This window comes from Ambystoma mexicanum, chromosome 10 (genome assembly GCF_040938575.1).
Source record: "Ambystoma mexicanum isolate Mex_15411 chromosome 10, UKY_AmexF1_1, whole genome shotgun sequence".
NCBI classification, from domain to species: Eukaryota; Metazoa; Chordata; class Amphibia; order Caudata; family Ambystomatidae; genus Ambystoma; species Ambystoma mexicanum.
In genome coordinates, this window is record NC_090932.1 from 923,072,589 (window position 1) to 923,092,795 (window position 20,207).

Sequence of the window (20,207 nt, forward strand, 5' to 3'; positions counted from 1 at the left end):
AACTCCGGCGGCAGCCGTGCCTATTTTACAGGCAGGGCTACCGCCAGGGTTGTAATGAGGCCCAATGTCTAAAGTAGTATCAGCATTCAGCAAAATCATTGATAATATAGAGGCTGGCAGGGCACACCAAGGTGTTAATGTTTTGGGGAATTTCAACACCCAATTGGAGCTGCCTATTCAATTGGAAGGGCTATGGGATGACCAAAATGAGGCCTGGAGAATCCTGCAAATAAGTGGCATTTCACCAGCGAGACCCTGTGCAAGACCTATCAAGATTTTGAGGAAATTGCACACTTCTGGCCTGAGAGTTTGTAATGGCCGGATATCAGCCGACCAACCAGCAAGAGATACATATAATTGCCTGAATGGCAGATCCAGGATTGATTATGCCCTGGTATTGGAATGTGACTGCCATCTAGGGGAAGGATTTAAGGTGTTGAAGCGTATGGAAAGTGTAATGCTCCTTATTAAGAGCACTGCACCCCTGAACAACAGGGCCAACAGTCGCTCAGCAGACATAGTAGTCGAGGGCCACGCGTGTTGCACAGTGAAATTGGCAACTGTCATCCAGGGCAATTTTACCCCAATCTTACATGGTAACATTTTTAACCAAATCGATCTAATGTGCGATGTGACCAAGCAGGCCCAGGATATTGGGAGCTTCGATAAAACCATGAAATTGATCGAACCTAGGGTGACAGCTCCAACAACTGGAATTAAGAAGGGGGCAAGGAAAGCAGAACGTGGTTCGATAAGGACTGCAGGGAAGCTAAGCATAGTCTGTCCCTATACTTGAAGGAAATGGGCCAGATCGATATGGGCCATCTAAGCACCCTGAGGCAATCCTACAAAAAGATTATTCCTATAAATAAAACACCACTATATGACAGAGAAGTGGACCACAATGACGACCCACGTCAAGGATGGTGACCACGTCAGCTTTTGGAAGTTGATCACAGATGTGGAATGGAAGGGTGATGTGAGTCTTAATGAATGCATCACCTAGACTGGGTGGTATGATCATTTTGAGGCCTTGTATAGGCCTTTGGCCATGGGAGAGGGTCCCAACATGGCCACAGACCTGAGGGTTGGCATTGAAGTGACAGATAAGTGGATCTCCCATCTGGTATTCACCATGGGAGATGTGGCGGAGCTATTAGAGCACAGAAAGGAGGGAAAGTAGCTGGTCCGGACAGGGTATCAGTGGATCTCTACAAGAGCGAGACTGCCATATGGCTCCCTCTATTAACATCAGTTTTCAACGCCATTTTTCAGGCACACCCGGTGCCTGCTAGCTGGAACTTGGCTGTGATCGTCCTGATTTTCAAAAAGGGGGATAGGGCAGAACCTGGCAATTACCGCCCCATCTCCTTATTTGACGCAGCAGGAAAAATATTTCCCAAGGCATTGTTGCATCATTTTATGATCTGGGTGGAGGGTACCAAGCATCTTAGCCATTTGCAGGCAGGCTTTCAGGCCGGGATGAGTACAGTAGATCAGAATTTCAGGCTTCGCCTGATAACCCAAAAGCACCTTGTGATTATTAGTACCAATCTATAAGGGGTATTTATCGACTTAAAACAGCATTCGATAGCGTGCCGAGAGACAAATTATAGGCAGTCTTGCATGCTAAAAATATCCCTGAGGAGCTCTTACAGCCCCTACAACTCCTCTATCATAAACCCACTGCAGTGGTCCGCTGGGGATGGGGCGAGTCACAGCACCCCTCCAAGTGGACAGAGGGATTCACCAGGGATGTGTCCTTGCTCCAATTCTATTTTGCATATGTAAATAAACACCATTATCAACCAACTTCTTGTTAATGGAATCAACCCCCCCCCCCCAAGGTTGGGGGGTGATCTATCGCCTGCCTTGTTTTTTGTGGATGACGCAGTCCTTTTGCCTACGACCCCAAAGGGACTGCGCTGTGCCCTGTCTATTTTTGAGGAAGAATGCAGTGAATTAGGACTGGAGATTAATATCTCCAAGACTAAGGCAATGGCATTCACCTCAAACAGAGCTGGGTGTAAAGCCCTGAGTCCAGAGGTAGGCAGCAAACTGGAACAGGTAGATTGGTATGATTACCTGGGAATCCGTTTCTCAAGCAGGGGAAGCTGCAGCAGCCAGCTCCTTAGGGCAAACGTTATATTGCAGAACAATACCGGGGCACTGAGGTGCTTCTACGCATGGCATGGCAGGGGAGCTATAAAACCTGTTCTTAGATTATATCAAGCTCAGGCCAAGGCAACAGCAATGTTTGGAGTAAAAATCTGGGGCGATAGAGACCACGCCACTGACTGTAATGTCACTGAGGAGTTGGCATAAGATTTGATGGCTTAGCCATATAAGAGAGTGGCTTGCGGTGCTGGGTTGGTCTGCTTACTGGGATAACCCAACAACCATGGGGGGAGATGCAAAGGCAGCCTTTGCGAGATACAAGCATACCAGGGCAACAACCTTGTGCCCGGCCATGGCAAGTGGGTTTGATTACTGTAACCAAAAGCTGACCCTTGTGCTTGAAGAATATTTGGACGTGATAGCTCCTGTATATGAGGTTCTGATTGGGAACTCTCCCAGTGCGGGACTAATCCAGCCAATTGGGGCAGGAATGGGAGCACAGTCTGTCCACTTTGCAGCATTGACATGGACACCATCGTCCATTTTATGTGCATATGTGAGGGCCTTAAAGAGCTCAGGGTTAGATACCTGAAGCCTTTGCTCCTCCTTCGCTGAATCACGTCAGTTAGTGACGCAATGCAGTTTTGAAGATCAACTGACGATTTAAAGGTGGTCTATTTTGGCTCGAAGTACATTTGCAGGACTTGGTTTACAAGGATTAAGTCAATACCAAGTGAGGGGCGTTGGTCTTCTCAGAGGGGTGCAGTCTGCAATTATATGTACTAGTCTATTGAAGATGGGGTACTGATTGCCCTATGTGATGACTGCCTTGTTTTACCACAATGATATTTTATGGTTTTATAGAATTGTAACATGTATTTTTTGGTATTTTGTATATTCTTGGATATGATGTACCTAAAGGCCTATGCCGAATAAAGGTCAATACAAACATTAAAAAATGTAAATAATAAGGGTAGTACTGCAACTGTTAAACCATCACAAACCCACATCTGCACTTCTGCAGGAGACTCATCTGTCAGGCACGGGATGCAAGTTTTTTAGGAGATCCAACTACCCCCTGTGTGTTCATGCGGGGCGCACAAGGGGTGATTGTATTAGTGCGGAAACATGTACCGTTTGAGGTCCAGAAGGTACTTGGTGATATCAGGGGATGATACGTGTTGGTGACTGAGTCACTCAGAGGGGCGACTTGGGGACTGCTGAATGTCTATGCCCGCCGCCCCTACATAGGCATCTCTTGCATGAGGTCCCAGGATTGTGCATTCAGCATCATGTTGACAGATGGCTGGTGGGCGAAGACCTCAATGACATGATGGACAGTAGCAGGGACCAGTTCCTGGGCATGGCAGTGATGCATCTGAGGCAATCACAATTGAATGAGTTTGTCAGTGCCAAAGGGCTGATCAGCATATGGCGCTATAAAGACCCGCATGAATCAGGCTACTCCTTTAATACCAGGGTGCATCTCTCTCTCTCAAGGATTGACTACTTGTTTGTGCCTCACCCAGATATCCATAGAGTGGCTGATGCACAGCTCCTGGCGCGGGGCATCCCTGATCACTCTCCCTTGCAGATCTCAATGGGATCAAACATTAGAGGGGCCCATTCTTCCTGGTGCCTGAACTCATACTATCTAGGGTTTCCAGATACGGTTGATAAACAGTGAGTACTTCGAAATCCATACTCCTTTGGTAGAAAGTCCTGGGACACACTGGGAGGGATACAAGGCGGTTCTATGATGGGATGCAATTTCGGTATTGGCGGCTAGGGAGAAGGAAAGGATGGCAAAAGTAATTGAAGTTGAATTGTCGGTACGTCTGAAATGCTTGTTCCAGACCGGACCGCACACCTGTGGAGACGGTGCTGCTCCCGCGTGACGACCACGGTAAAGGCACAGCAGCGGTTGCACATCGAGCCGACTCTTGACACCAGGACCTGATTTATTGGACCCCAGCCAGGAGCCCTGAACGGGTGGCAGCGTTATACACGCCTCGCATGCAGTGTGCGATACTGTGGATTGGAGAGAAGCCATGGCAGCGATATACACCATAGTGTGGTCTGCTCTACCCTCGATTACATTGTCGCACAATACCCACGCTGTTCCGGGAAGGACCTGGATCCAGTGCCCGCCTAAGCGGTAGTTCTCTGCCTCGCGCATGGGAGAGCGGTCACTTGTCAGAGTGAGGCAGCCTGCGGTGAAGCTTGTGGCGCTCCTGCCTGGGGACCCGGGGCCTAGCTTTCCTTTGAAGCAAGTCCGAGAACGTGAACGTTCAAGGGTCGGTAATAAGCTGTGTACATCCCTCCAAGGTGCCACTTTTAACACGCGAATCCCCTTGCAGAACAGGCTCGCAGCCTTCAGGGCCTCAATACACGACAGTGGGAACTGCGGGTTTGCACGCTCTAGGTTATCTTTGATATTGATATTGATATTTTATTTCTATCGCGCTTGTACACAAGTGTTTCAGAGCGCGGCAAGGGAGGGGAGGGGAACTGGGGAGAACCAAACAGCGATCTTACTAGGCCCAGTGACATTGAGAACGCGCAAGTGCATGGGAGAGGGGGGAGAGGTGGAAAGTTCGAAGCAGAGGAGATACAGATAAATAACAATAAATAAATAATAAAGGCAACAAACAGTGGTAGTGCAGCCAGCAATTTGCAAGTGCTAGGTTTAAGGCAGCAGACAGGGTAGGTCTGATAAGTGCAGGAAGAAAAAGGGGGTGGGGGGCTGTATGGGTACAGATACAGACTCCAGTGCAAGGTGGCAAGGTGGCTTTCATGTGCCTGCAGAGGCTGATGAGAACGCGAGTTATTGTTTTTTTCATTCGTCGGCAGAACCACTAACCAACCTGTAGGTGTTCGAGAGTTCAAAAGAGAGTGCTTTTCGTTAGCTGTTTAAACCAATGCAGGCGTACCACCCATCAAGCCTTTTCCTTTCAACAACATTTCAAATAACCCCTGCATTTGTCCATTTGTACCCTTAGCCAATCAGCCATCATTTGCTCATTCCTCCGCTGCACCTTGTTTTCTTTCAAGAAAATTAATTGGAATGAGACAGTATTTTCAAAATGGCAAACTCGGCCGCAGTTTTATTTCCACTACAAAAAGTCTGTAAGTGTGATGCCTGCTCCATGTCCAAAATCACCTGCTTCCCCCTATTCCTTTGTATAGAGTCCATAGTAGGCCCAACTCCCCCAACCCTTTGTGCCTGAGCCTACCCTGCCCCTGCAGGTGTCCGTTGGCGGGGAGAGCGCCATTTCTTTTGGGGGAAGCTGAGCCCTTGTTGTCCCCCCCAGACGCCGCTGCGGTTAGGCTCCCAAGAGGCGCTGGTCCAAGAAGAGCAAAGACCCTTCCAGCCTCCTCCTGGCTCATTCAGAGTCTGTCTTTTGTGCTTGGTCGCCCAAACACTGCCACGCCACCAGGTGGGTTACCGCCCACCGTGGCTCCCCCTTTCTCCTGCTCCTTTTTACAGCTCAATAGCTTAGTACATATATTCCAGTAGAAGAGTTCCATTCCCATTGCTGACAGATGCACACCATCTTTCAAAAAATACTCGGGGGGGTTTTAAGTTGATCAGGCCATGTCTGATGTGTTGGAAGCCTCTGCCCTTGCAGAACTTTGCCATCTTACGTTATGTTATGTTATTTTGCATTTGTATAGCGCCTTATGTACCATTGGTATGATCTCAAGGCGCTGGTAGGTTGAACGCCCTCGGGAACCGCAGTTCATGTCAGTTGAGAGGGAGAGAGTCGTAAAGCACGTGGGCGCACCAGGTATGTGTGCAGCCGGTGTGGTTGTTGCATGATAGCTGCTTCTTAGCGGTAGGTGTGGTGCTGAGGAGATCAGTTGAATGTGTCCAGACTGAGTTATGGCTGTGTTAGGCCTGAGGAGATGCCTAAGCTAGCCGGTATGAGCTAGCTAGCTGTGTTTTATTAGGATGATGGGTAGTTTGATGGATCATATTAGTATTAGAACAACTTTACCGAATGTGTCGTAGTACCGCTGTGTTCTAGTTGAATGGTGGTGTATAGGAGAGAGTAAGCGTAGTAGTGTGATATTGTGCTAATCAGTGAAGTGTATGTAATTACCTACTAAATTTAACTTTTAACACAGTGACGCTTTTAGGGTACATTCAATGTTGTTGGTGATACTATCTTTATTCAACTCTAGTACAGTGACTCTAATAGGGGATGCTTCTAGGTTGAACTTTAACACAGTGACGCTAATGGCGCACACTCAAGGATGTTGGCAATACCGTCTAGGTTCAACATTAACACAGAGATGCTCCAATGGTGCGCTTTCTAAGTTCAACTTTAACACAGTGATGCTATTAGGTACACTTTCTAGATTCAACTTTAAGATTACACTATTAGGGCACAGACATTGATGTTGTGAATATCTTCTAGATTTAACATTGACACAGAGACGCTAATTAGGGTACGCTTTCTAAATTCAACTTTAACACAGCGACGATATTCGGGCATGCTTTCTAAGTTCAACTTTAGCACAGCGACTCTACTAGGGCACACTTTCAAAGTTCAACTTTAACATAGTGACGCTATTAGGGCGCACTTTCTAAGTTCAACTTTAACACAGTGACCGATTCAACTTTAACATGGTGGCGCTATTGGGGCACACTTTCTAAGTTCAACTTTAACACAGAGACGCCATTAGGGCACAATTTCTAAGTTTAATTCTAAGATAATGACGCTATTAGGGCACACTCTCTAGATACAACCTTAACACAGTGACGCTATTAGGGCGGGCACACTCTCTAGATATCATTCACAAGTCTAAGTGCGGGATGTGCTATAATTCACAATTCTTTTCAGGTGTGGCATGTGCTATCATTCACAATTCTATCATTTACAGTACCAACTAAGTGAGCTATATGCTAGCAGTCATAATTCTGTCTAGATGAGGTACATGACATTATTTACAATTCCATCTAAGTGTGGGACATGATATCATTCATGATTCCATCTAAGTGTGGCTCTTGGTAACATTGTTGCACCTGTCTTAGGTGTGAGGCTGGTTAATCTTCATCACTGTCTCTGGGAGTGGCACACATTAACATTGGTAAGTATGTTAGTATGTTATGTAGGACAACATTTACAGTCCAGCCTTGAATGGATTTAGCTTGGTGGTCAAATCTCTCTAGGTGTGCATGATGTGAGTCTATGGCAGTTTACGTTAAGGAAAGATAAGGTAGAGTGGCGGGGGCTTTCTGGTGTAGAGTGATTGCTCTACACCCCACCCATGCCACACTTACAGTTTTGTTGGTGTCTGTTCACTGCTGGCTTCACTGGCGGACACCTGCAGACACTTTATGGCACAATTCAACTTCTTCCTTGATTTTTCAACTGCTGTGTGGTTCTCGGCACCCGTCCATTCCGCCCTGGGAATCACCTCCGACCACACAATCTCCATTTCACCCAGCTGTGCCGAAATCTCCTGCAATCAGAACATCATGTCCCTCAACAAGACCCCCCTCCCTAAGTTGGTCAAATCGTTCCCCCCCCAAGTGGATGACCAGCACATCTGGCCTCTGTTGCTTACTCAGCAATTTTTTCGCAGCTGCGCCCATTTCATCCCTGGCACCCCATGCCACCAGATCCGGAACTCGCCGGCCGTCAGCTCCTCCTGCTGCGGTGTCCAGCTCGCCCTGGCCCTTGTAATAAACAAGTGCCCCACTACCCAAACGGAGCGCTTCTTCCTTCTTTGCGATGCTGGTAATGAGAAGGAGTTGAGATGGCATGTTACATTACATTTTCTCTGGTCTGATATACCTTTTAAAACACCCTGAAGACCATCTCCCTAACTTCTTGATGTCCTCCAACCCTAAGCCCCCGGCTGCTGCAGAAGTGGTATCCTGAACGAGTGGGTCCCAAACCGGCCCTCCGTTAACCCCATTTTAGCCAATGCCCGTTCATCACCTTTTGGAACTGGAAGAGGCTCAGGGCTGACCCGTCCCTGTGCAGAAGCAAAGGTGCCCCTGATTCCGATGGAGGACGCTTCTGAAGAAAGTTGGCCAAGGCAGCCACCGGGCATACCAGACTCATTTGGATGGCCTGCAGTGTCAGTGCCACCCCCTTGCCCCTCTGGTCGTTTTTGACCTCTGAACGTAAATGGCCACCTGGGTGCTGCTTGCCTGCACATCCCCTAACCACAAATAGCCATTCCCTTTGCCCCCTTTGTTCTCGGGCAATAGTTTGTTCACCCTGAGGGCCCCAAAGAATGCCACTGTGAAGGCAGCTGCAAATAGCACCCTCTCTGTCTCGCAGCTGCATACTGTGTTCAGGCATTTAATTAAACCATGCAGTTTTATTATGTCGATGGGCCGCCTCTCATTGGGCTTCAGTACCGTTTGCTTGGCCCATCCTCTCATTGCCAAAGTGATGTAATGTTCCTTGGTGGGGTCCTTTTCACCCCGTAGTTTGGCATAATGAGCTATAGCTGCCAAATGATATGTCATCCAGGCTCTGGTTTTCCCCATCCTCCAGCACCAGCCGACAAAGGCTCGTACTGATTGCTCTTCCTGACCCTCTGGCAACATGTCCCTCTGAAATGTCATGAACCGTTCCCAACACGCCCTGTACCTCTTTGCCATGTCTTTTGCCAGGGCTGTGTCTATCAAAGAACTCAGATCACCCCAATCATTCCCCACCACTGGTCCTTGAACGGGGCCATCACCTTCCTTGCTTCTGGGCAGCCGTCTCAAAACTTTTCCCACTGTAAACAAGACAGAGTGTCAGAAGCCGTGTTTTTGACGCCGGGAATGTGCCGTGCCCTGACCTCAATGTTTAATGCCAGCAGGCATTTAGTGAGTTCCCTGACCAACTTCAACACCCTCAAATTGCTTGATGAGACAAGATTAATAATCTGAACCACTGCCAAATTGTCTGATCAAAACAATACTTTTCTGTTCTCAAGGAGTTCCCCCCACAACTTAAATTCTACTACAATGGGGAACAGTTCCAACAGTGTGATGTCCTTTGTGATTCCCTTCCTATGCCATTCTGCTGCCCATACTTTGCCACACCACCTGTCCCCCAGGATTGCCCCGAAACCATGAGACCCTGATGAATCAGTGAATAGTTTGAGCCTCTCGCTGCTGGCCCAGTCCTCCCTCCAGATTGAGACCCCATTTGACTCTTCCAAAAATGTTTCCCGCATCCAGAGATCATCTTTACCTCAGATCCCAACCGGACGTGTTGAGAGGCATGCAGTAGACCCACTGTCTTCAGTTCAACACTTCTGGCAAACACTTTCCCCGCAGGTATTACTCTCCCCACGAAATTAAGGTTACCCGCCAGTGACTGCAGCTCCCTCAGGGTTGCTTTGTTCCTCCCCTTCAAACCCCTTATCATGTCCTTCAATTTCTGCACCTTGTCCTGCGGGAGCCTGCATTCGCCCTTTACTGAATCGATTTCAATCCCCAAGAATGTCAGTGTAGTGGCTGGACCCACTGTTTTCCCAGGCGCCAGCGGGACCCCCATGTGCGACATCAACCCCTGAAATACCTCCATGTGTGTCCTGCACTCATCGGTCCCTTTTTTACCAATGAACAGAAAATCATCAAGATAATGCAACATACCACCCTCCTTCATTTTCTCTCTCACAGTGAATTCCAGGAAGGTACTGAATGCCTCAAAATAAGAGCATGAAATGGCACAGCCCATTGGCAGACATTTGTCATAGAAATACTTCTTGTCCACCTTGAACCCCAGCAAATGATGGCCATCCTTGTGAATTGGCAGGAGTCTGAACGCTGACTCAATGTCTGATTTTCCCATTAGGGCACCCCTCCCTGCCGCTTTTACCATTTGTATAGCGTCTTCCAAGGAGGCATACTGCACCCTAGACAACACCTCTGGTATGCCGTCATTCACCGATTGCCCCTCTGGAAAGGAGAGGTGGTGGATCAGGCGGAACTGGCCTTCCTCTTTTTTAGGCACCAACCCTAGTGGTGACACCACTACATTGTCCATGGGAGGGGAAGAGAATGGGCCCGCCACCCTACCTAGCTTGATTTCTTTCCCCACTTTCTGTTCCACCACTTCCGGCCTCTACAATGCTGAACGTAAATTGGTTGCCTCTTTCACCCCCTGGTCTCTTGCCCCCGGGATCTTAAAGCCCCACCTGAACCCTTGCCACAACAACTTATCATCAACCTTGTTGTGGTATGTATTAAGAAAAGGAGTCATGGCACGGAGGTAAACTGGTGTGGGTAAGTTTGTTTTAATCATACTCCTGTCTGTCAAAGGTTTGTCAACATTGGCTTTCTGTGCTAATACCTCATTCTCTCTTTGCCTTTTCTTTAGGTTGGCTGCTGCTTTTATATTTTGTTTCACCTGAAGCGGAGCTGCGGGCCCCAGATCTCCCACCCCTTGGGTGTCTGAATTTACATGCTTTACCATAGGAGCAATCCCCTTCTGCAAACCTCCAGCAATCCTCTCGCTCCCCCTGGTGGGTTGCTGCCCAATAGACCCAGGAGGAGGGCCCGCAAAAGGACCCTCTGTCTCGCTGCGCATAACCTCCTCTGCCTCTCCAAACCCAGAATTTCTCCCCTTGCTGCTTGTCCCCGGGCTCCCTGGCGGGCATCATCTTATCACTGTATCCCCCGACATCAACTTCATCCCAAGACATTGCCGGCCACACTTTCATTTTTAGCCTGAAACCCCAATCATAATCCAGCCACCCTTCACCCCCATACTTCAGGTATGGGTCATGAATATATTGCTCATAAGCTACCATTGCTAAAGCATCCTGCGGATACTTTTCTAGCATCACCGACATGTACATCCTGAAAGCTTTGACACATTTGTGAATAGTGTGTTCCACCTTAGCACTTTCTCTATTCCTGTTCTCCTTCTCTTTTTCTGACAATTCTTTCAAACCTCCCCCCAAAGGCACAATCCCCAACAAGTCAAAGATGTCCATGAATTCCTTTCTCCACTCCTTACCCCCTTCCGCCTGTGCTGTTTCTTTACTTTCTGCTCCCGGGCTCCAGCCCCTCCGACTTCTTCTTCCGGGTCTGCGCCACCTCTGCCTCTGCTCCCTGTGACCTTTGGTGTCTGCTCCCGGGCTCCAGCCCTCCGACGTCTTCTTCCGGGTCTGCGCCGTCTCTGCCTCTGCTCACCGTGACCGCGTTGCTCCTGGGCTCCAGCCCCTCCTCCCGATGCTTCCGGGTTCGCCTGCGCCACCTCTGGTCCCTGCGCATCGCTCCTGGGCTCCAGCCCCTGCTCTTCAGATCGCGATGACCGGGGAACGTTCCACGTGGATCGTCGACAAGTTCTTTCACTCATAGCCAGTACTTCGCCGCCTGGTAGGTCTTCACGAAGCTCCTCCACACCGAAAATCCTTCAAAACAAAATCCTTCACAGCGGCGGTGGCGAGGCAGGCGTCCTACTGCAGGTGCTGGATGCTTCCTGCTGTAGGACGCCTGCCCATTTTAAAGGGGCTTACCCGCCCTCTTCCTTTGTTTGCCATTTGCAGGATTTTGGGTTGTTTGGTGCCGTTCCACCCTGCATCCTCCCCTTACCCAGGGGGAGGGGAGAAAGGTTAGAGGAGGCCCCTGCAGGGGTTACCGGCCCGCCTCCTCCATTTTCTTTCTGATTTCCTGTCGGCAACTGCAGGAACACAGGTCTGCCTGTGATGCCGATGCAGTCGCAGCCTCAACAATCTGTGCCGGTCTACACGGGCAAGCTTTGCTGGAGGGCAAGCGGAGGACCGCAGCTGAGGAGTGGTCACCCACTCTGCCAGCTGGGCTGCAAACCAAGGTGCGGACAGCCTGTCGGAAAGCGGAGGACTGCAAAGGCTGTGAGACGTGCCTGATAGCAGTGCCTGCACAACGCGATCGGCGCATGCAGACCAGGGTCATCGAAGTCCCGAAGAACAGCTGCCAAACAGCGCGAGGCACGTAGACCATGGTGACACAACTGCATTCTAGATACAGAAACACCTGATAAGTGACCTGGTGCCACTATGGGTAGGGCGATAGCGAATACAAGAGCTACGCCCATGCACATATGCACATAGATCGGCGGACTGCGGCTTAGTTAGGACTGCAGAAGCCAGAAGCAAAGGGTGCAACAGGAACTTTGGGAGATGGCCCAATGCGCAGTCTCATTGTTCATTAACCTACAAGGCACACTTGGTTTATTAGAGAGGAGCTCCTATTCAATGCATAGGAATACAGTGTGAAGGTGTACGGAGAGCAAGGGCATTAAAAATACCTGCCCAAGACCACCTCAGAGTACTCCCCCAAGCTTGAGAGACCCTGGAGATCACTACTCCTGGAGCTGTAGTGTGGCATCACTTACCCCAGAGGGTTTAGACGGGAAGTCTGCAACTGGCCTGGCTAAATGCCGGACAAGAGGCCACCAACAAAGCCAAAACAAACCAATATGGATGCCATTTCCCCCCTCCACTCTTACGATTAAATTTCTGCCTCTCTTTCTCGTGTACTCTGAATGCCCAATTTTCTATGCCCTTTTTAACTCCTGTAGTTACTGTACCGCTTGAAACCATATCTGGTTGTCCTTTTAAGCCTGCACTAATACCTTTCTCTTCAGGAGGCGCTGATGGACAGAATATGGAATATAGAGGCCCTCCGTACAGACGAGGCAGGTGAGATTGGATGCACATTCTCTAATATACAAGATGATCGGACCATTAAGGTTCATTACAATAATTAGGATTATTTTCTGATCACCAGGGAAGTGATTAGTACAAGTGACTGTGAAAAATGAAGCAAACTGTATATTCCGGAGCATTCCAGTGATATTGGAGTTATTGGCTGTAAGAGGATTGGTATTGGATTGCATATGACTATTGATTTATCATTTATTGAAAAAATTGATAATTATTGACAGTATTGCTTTCTGAATTGTTTGTAGAAAAATCGTAAGAAAAATTCCCTGATGAAGAGAGAACCTCTTGAAACGAATTGTACAAATCAATATTAAGAAATGAATATTGATACTTATTTTACTTCTGTGAGTAAAAATTACTTCCAAAGATCTAACATTATTACTATTTAAAGTTTATTATTTAAGCAATATATCCCCCGAACGGCAGGGGCATTACTAAGTCAGGTAGTGCCCCAGGGCCCATCGCGAGGGCCTTAACGAAGGCCCCAGGGCATTACCTGACTCTGTAATGCCCCTGCCGCTTGGGGAATATTGCTGTTAGTACCCGGGCCTGCAAGATCTGCGTGACTGGGGTACTAAAGTAGTTTATTTGTCCGGTAAACCTGCAGCGTTTTATTGGCTGAGGGGCTGCCACACCGCCTCCTACCGGGAACAATGGCCGTGGGATTCCCGGCCGGTTAATGCCCTGGTAAGGGCCATTCAAAATGCTTGTTTCATTCTGATTGAGCCCTCGCTGGGTACTAATGTTCATTATAATATGAATGTGAAAACATTAGGCGATTAGCCCAAAACAGTGTGCAGAGGATGGGAGTTCCCTGTCTTGGGAACTCACTTTATTACAAATATATCCACTGCCCATGTGCCAGGGCAGTCCATCCTGCCCCGAACCTTGACCATTCATGAAATACATAAGAGCAAAATAGTTCTATTAAGTCAACTATAAGTATTGTTAATTTAAGGGTGTGCAAAGTGCAAATGAACAAACACTTTAAACCTGCACTCCGACTGATTTCTGCTGCATTTGAGTGCTTACCCAGTTTTGGGTATTTAAAATTCTGCTACCCATGTGCAAATCTTGTTTAAAGCACCACCTTCACCTTCATCTGTGCCTGCGTGGCTGCTAGGCCGCCTGTGAGTTCTCCATGTACTGTGCAGCTCTCCCCTCACTCTTCCCGAGATCTTCTGCCCTATCCCACAATCTCATGGCACTCTCCATCTATTCTAACGGCTACTCTATTACCTATCCCCCCTCCCTTTCAAAGCCTGAAAGGAAGCAGTTTAAGAAGGATCTCCTGGTCTCTAATCGGCAACCAGTGATTACATTGCAGTACAAAATAAAGAAACAATAAATGAAGGGGTACAAAAAATGCAATACAAAAATAAAGAGGGTAAAAAACAGTGGCAGAATGAAAAAAGTCCAGTTAGACTTCAGTTAAAATTAGTACAAAGGGGAAAATAAATAGGGGAAAGACATGTATAAGTGATCCAAGGGTTAGGGGGTAGTCCCCCCATAAAAGGTATTTCTTTGTGTTGCAAAGCACGTTTTTCAAAGGTTTTGGCGCGCACAAGGATTTTGCAGCCATTTTGATATTTCTGGCACCAACAGAACACAGGGATGCCGCGTGGCAGAGCATTAGTGGGTCAATACCCCACAGAGCCCCTCCTGCCGACTTAAGTTTGACCACCCGTCAAGGGGAAGTCAGGAGATTGGGATGTTCATTCTTTCTTTTTGGTCCAAGTGAAAAATTTGTCTGCTTCTCCCATCAGTGCTGGATCGACAGGGTCTCCTCGCCGGTTCTGGATGGGAGTGTGGAGCGATACTCCAGGCCCCTTGGGTCTTTCCTCCAGGTCCCCGAGTGGTCCTCCTTGGTGCTTAGAATCCTTGGTTTCAGTGCTATACGACAGAACAGAGCATGGTTATGGACATTTCCCCACCACTATTCATGTAGCGGGGCAGAGGCATACATTTGACATACACTTGACAATATTTCCCGCCTGTAATTACTACTGATTTTAACAGGTGGAATGGTGTTTAACAGTTGGAATTTTCTAGGGATCCGGAATGTCCCCCTCGGATTTCTGGTTGGCTCCTCTATTTGCTGCAGAGTATGCCTGGGATGGCAACTCTTCAGCTGGTTGATGTGGACCCACTTGTCTTCCCCCTGTGCCAAACTACCTTTGAGGATGCAGATTTTGTAGGCGACTGGTGAGGTTCTGTCTACAATTTCAAAAGGACCCCGCCAACTAGGAAGAAATTTGCGCTGTTTGGCCTGGTTCCTTTGGAAATTGTACAAATAGACCCGGTCTCCTACTTGGTATTCTTTTTTAGTTGTCTTAAGGTCATAGTTGGTCTTCATTCTGTCTGCAGATCTTTCTAGATTTCGCTGAGCATAGGCAAAAGCATGATGAAGGTGTTTTCTCAGATTCTAAACATACTAATGAGTTGTGGAGGCATTTATCAAGGTCTGCTCTTGGGTTCTGTAGAGCAGGTGCTGGGGAAGCACCATCCTTCGTCCAGTCATCAGCCCAAATGGAGACATTTTTGTTGCAGAAGAAGGGGTAGATCTGATGGCCATCAGGACAAGAGGTAATTGAATGTCTCAACTTGGCCCAGAATCTGCCACAAACTTTTTTAATATGCTCACAATAGTCTTGTTGTATCTCCCAACTCCACCACTAGAGGCTAGCCGGTAGGCAATGTGTAGTTTCCTTTTGACCGCAAGTATCTCCCACATCTTTGTCATCACTTCGCTAGTGAAGTGACTACCTCGGTCTGACTCAATCCTTTGGGGTTGTCCAAAACGCGAGAAGATGTGGTTGATCATCAGGGCAGCTGCTGTTTCTGCCTTGCAATTTGGGGTCGGGAGACATTCCACCCATTTAGTGAACAAGCATGTTACGGAGAACATGTACTTGTTCCCCCTAGAGGAGCGAATCACGGGTTCGATAAAATCGACTTGTAAATTTGTCCAAGGCAGTGTCATCCCCCTCTTTTGGAGGGGAGCACGGTGTGTGAGTGATGTTGGCTGAAATTGAAATTGTGCACACACAAGACACCCCTTCAAGTATTGGTCGAGGTCCTGCTCCATGTGTGGCCAGTATGCAACCTCTCGCAAGATTTCTAGTGTCGTATGAAACCCCTGATGACCGGCTGTGGCCGCATCATGGCCGTGACTTAGCATCAGGCTTCAGAATGAGGTAGGGACCACCCACTGGTTACAGCCAGATATGGATCTCGTTACCAACAAACCATCTTGGATTCAGAACATTTTTGGACATTTCTTCAACACACTGAGGTCCTCTTTCCCAATGTAATCGGTATCTGTCAGGGGAAAGGTCTCAGGGTCCTCAATGTGTTGATAAAATTTACCAATTATTGGATCCCCCTTTTGAACCGTAATCAAATCAGCATCTGGGGTCTCCTTACTCCATTGTGAAGTTGAGAGTTCATTGTGAGCATTTGTCTGGGACCTAGTGATAGCAGTGACCTGGATTTCCCCCAACAGGGACTCAATCTCAAGTAGATCCCCTTGGATGGCTCCGGTTTTGGCCAGCTGATCAGCTAAGTCATTTCCAGTTTTGCCTGGTCCCTCTACTTTAGAGTGACCCTTGATCTTTTTTCCAGTAGATGGTCATCACATTCAACATGACCAGATCATCAATATTTTGGATTAATTTTCCATGTTTCAATGGTTTATTATTAGCACATAGCATGCCTCTGGTTTTCCAGTTAACCTGGAGTTGGTGTTGGACAGCAGTGAGGATGACTTGATGCAAGCCATCAACTCTGCCACTTGACTACTTCGGGGACCAATTTTTTACCCAGCTGAGGGTTCTGGGGCATCATTCACCCATGTATTCCCTACGCCGGCCACAAATTCTTTTTCCCCATTGTTGTCAACATGGTAGGAGCACCCATCCACATAGACATTGGGCATTCCTTCACACTGGTCTTCTTCATAGACTTTGTGTGGGGAATTAAGGTATGCCTCCATGTTGTCCTTGATTTTAACACTTTCGTCCTCGAGACAGTTTTCTCTGGCACAATCATGCAAGTCAGCCAGACCTTGCGCGAAGGGACGCATCTTGTTTTGGCCATATCTGACCACAGGAAAGTCTTGCATTGACAGAATCCAGGAAGTAATTCGGGAATTACTCACATTTCCAGCCCGGATTCTGTCACTCTGAAGATATTGCAAAGGGTGGTGTGGAGTCTCCACTATGATGTGTTCCCCCTGGATGAACGGGTGGTAATTCTTCAATGCCCACATCGTTGCCAGGAGTGCCTTCTCACAATCGTTGAATTTTTCCTCCACAGAGGAGAAACTCTTACTTGCATAGGAGATTACTTTATTATCTTGTCATGCTTTTGATATAATTCTGCAGTCAAGCATGCATTTGAGAACCCTGTCTCCAAGAAGAACTCCTTGTTTTTGACAGGGTAAGCTAGACAAGGCGCTTATGAGAGGCTTCTTTTGAGTTGTCTTACTGCCTCGGCTTGTTCTGGACCCCACTCCCACTTGACCCCCCCCCTTCAAAAGATGGATCAGGGGTCTTGTGATCTCTGCATAGTCCTCAATTAAATTTCTGCTATAATTAGTTAGTCCAAGGAGGCTCCTTTGTTCCTGCAGAGTTGTGGGGTCTTTTAATTTCTGGAGTGCTTCCACTTCTTTTCCTGGGGACAGAGACCATGAGGAGTAATCTCATGCCCCAAGAAATTGACACAGGTTCTGCACCACTGTGCCTTTTGAAAGGAGAGTTTTGCTCTGGCAACCCTCAACTGTGTCAGGACATAGCAGATCTCTGCTATGTGTTCCTCCACAGTTGAGCTTTTGACTAAAACATCATCTACATAGGCCAGGTTACCCCTTTCACCCAGGTCAGGCATGCCCTTGTGTAGAAAAATGTTAAATTTGTTGCCGGAGTTGATGTATCCAAAGGGAGTCCGGGTCCACGTGTACTGCTGCCCGAAGGTGCTGGACTGCCCCAGGGCAGGACAGAGACTGATATGTTTGGGATATTTCTTCTCTGTGAAAGATAGTGAGCTAAAGACTCTGGGTAAGTCTCTCGTAACCAGGACTAATGTCTGGCAGAGAGACTCCCAGGACCCCCTTGTTAATTTGCATATTCAAGTAACTTTGGGTCTCACCCTAAATTACTAGGGGAATCCAGACCTGGACCCCTTGCTCACTACTCTTAGAGAGGCACAGCTCCTCCCTACTGATGAGGTCCAACCAGACCGAAACACGTGTCTGGGGATGCTGTTGGTACTCTTGTTCAGAGGAGAATTGTCTAGCATTTCGGTGCTGGACTGCCCCAGGGCAGGACAAAGACTGATATGTTTGGGATATTTCTTCTCTGTGAAAGATAGGGAGCTAAAGACTCTGAGTAAGTCTCTCGTAACCAGGACTAATGTCTGGCAGAGAGACTCCCAGGACCCCCCTTGTTAACCCCTAAGGTAAAGGCCAGCTTGTATTGGTCCTCCCTACTGACAGGTACAGTCCAGTACCCATTGGTCAGGTCAATTGCAGTGAATACCTGTGACCCTTGGATCTGGGCCAGCCCTTGTTCAATTTAGGGAAGAGGCCATCGGGAAGTATGGACCCGTTTGTTGAGCTCCCTTAGGTCAGCACAGAGTCTCCACTGGCCGTTAGGTTTCAAAATCCCCAGCACTGGATTATTCAGGGTGCTGTGGACTGGACGAATTATCCCACGGGACTCAAGGTTCTTAATTATTTCAGTAAGGGACTCCATTGATGCGAGAGGCAAGCGATATTGCTTCACAAACACAGAAGTGATGCCCGGGTCCATGGGAATTGTTGTTGTGTGGATGTCGGTGTGACCACAGTCATATGAGTCCACTGCAAAGAGATCTTGAAAATCTAAGAAAACTTGTTTCAATTTTTGCTTTTGCTCCAGAGTCTCACAGGCATCAGCTAGGTTGACTCTCTCTTCAACCATCTGCCTGAAGCCTGGAAAGACTTCCGGTTTGGCTATCTCAGCAGCCTCCTCCAGCTGGGTGGAGAAGTCCCTGGTCAATGTGCTGATGGCTTTAGGTGGGGAAGGCAGTCCTCGTGGACCTGAAAGATCACCTCATCCCTCCTGAAGTCACAGGTCACATCTTCCTTACCATAAGGGCAGGAGGAGTACACCAGGAAATTCCCCCCATGCCGGGTGAAGATCCTACCTGGTGTTGTGTCATCGTCGTTATCACTGTCAAAACAGTCCTTGAGGATTGGTCCTAACAGTTCATTACCTAAATCTATGGAAAAATGTCGGTCATCCGCCGCCATTCCAATAATGGTGCCTGCAGCCAGAGTGATACTCTTTAGGTCGCTGTTATCCACCTCTATTGGAATGGTGTTGTGTTCTATGTTGACTAGTGGTGTTGGGTTTACCCCCAACCCTTGCTGTTGAAAATTAGCATTAAGATGGACATAGGCGTCAGGGTTTTTCAGTTTCTGTCCTCTTTTAATTTTTACTTCCAGTGAGAATTGTCGGCTCTGTTCTGGGTTGGTGACTTCCTCTCCAATCTGAATTTCAAATGCATATGGCAGCAGTTGTGCTGACCGAAATGCTTTCTCTGTGTCATCAAAGTCCATGGGATTACCTGCTAATTGGGACCAAGCTTTAATGTTTATTATGTCCAAACTAATGGCAAAGCGATTGAGAATCTCACTGCCTAAATAAAATGCAGCAGGGACATCTCGCACGACCCAACAATTATGGACTATGCTCTTGTTGCCTATGGAAATTTTGAGCATGCACCTGCTAGGCAGGAGATGTTTGGAATTGGGGGTTTCCAGGTCCATTTCCCATTTGTCTAAAAGTTTAAATGTGGGAATGGCTGGATCTTTTGGGAGTTTGTGGAACATGGCCTCCCTGATGAAGCTCTTACCATTGTTCACACACACTCGGGCGAGAACAGAGTCCTTCCCCGCATTTAACTGAATGGGGATGAACAACTGCTCTCCAACATTCTGAATATCAGCCAAGCTTTGAGCTGATTTCACATCTTTTGGGACTATTAGAATGGGATTTTCTGATTGTGAATTGGTATAGAATTTCAGAGTGTTTCCTTCCAGTGTGGAATGCCACCTTAGACTGGAAGGAAGGTTGCTTTTCAGAAATAGAGAGGACTCCCCATCACCAGTTTGTTGTCCTACTGCAATTCTGTTGATTATTCTGGAAGTTGAATTCTATTTGGTCAGGTTTTTGTTCAACCATGTGGAATGTGCTGTTTAAACTAACATGGTTGTCACTATGTTTCCATTTTATTGGTCAGCTAGTCTGGGTCCAGAGGACATTGTTTACACAATCTATGAGGGGAGACAACCTATGCAGGATGTCATTCCCTAGCAAACAAGGTGTTCCCTCGGGAGTCACAACTATGACCGGGTGCTTCACCTTGTGTCG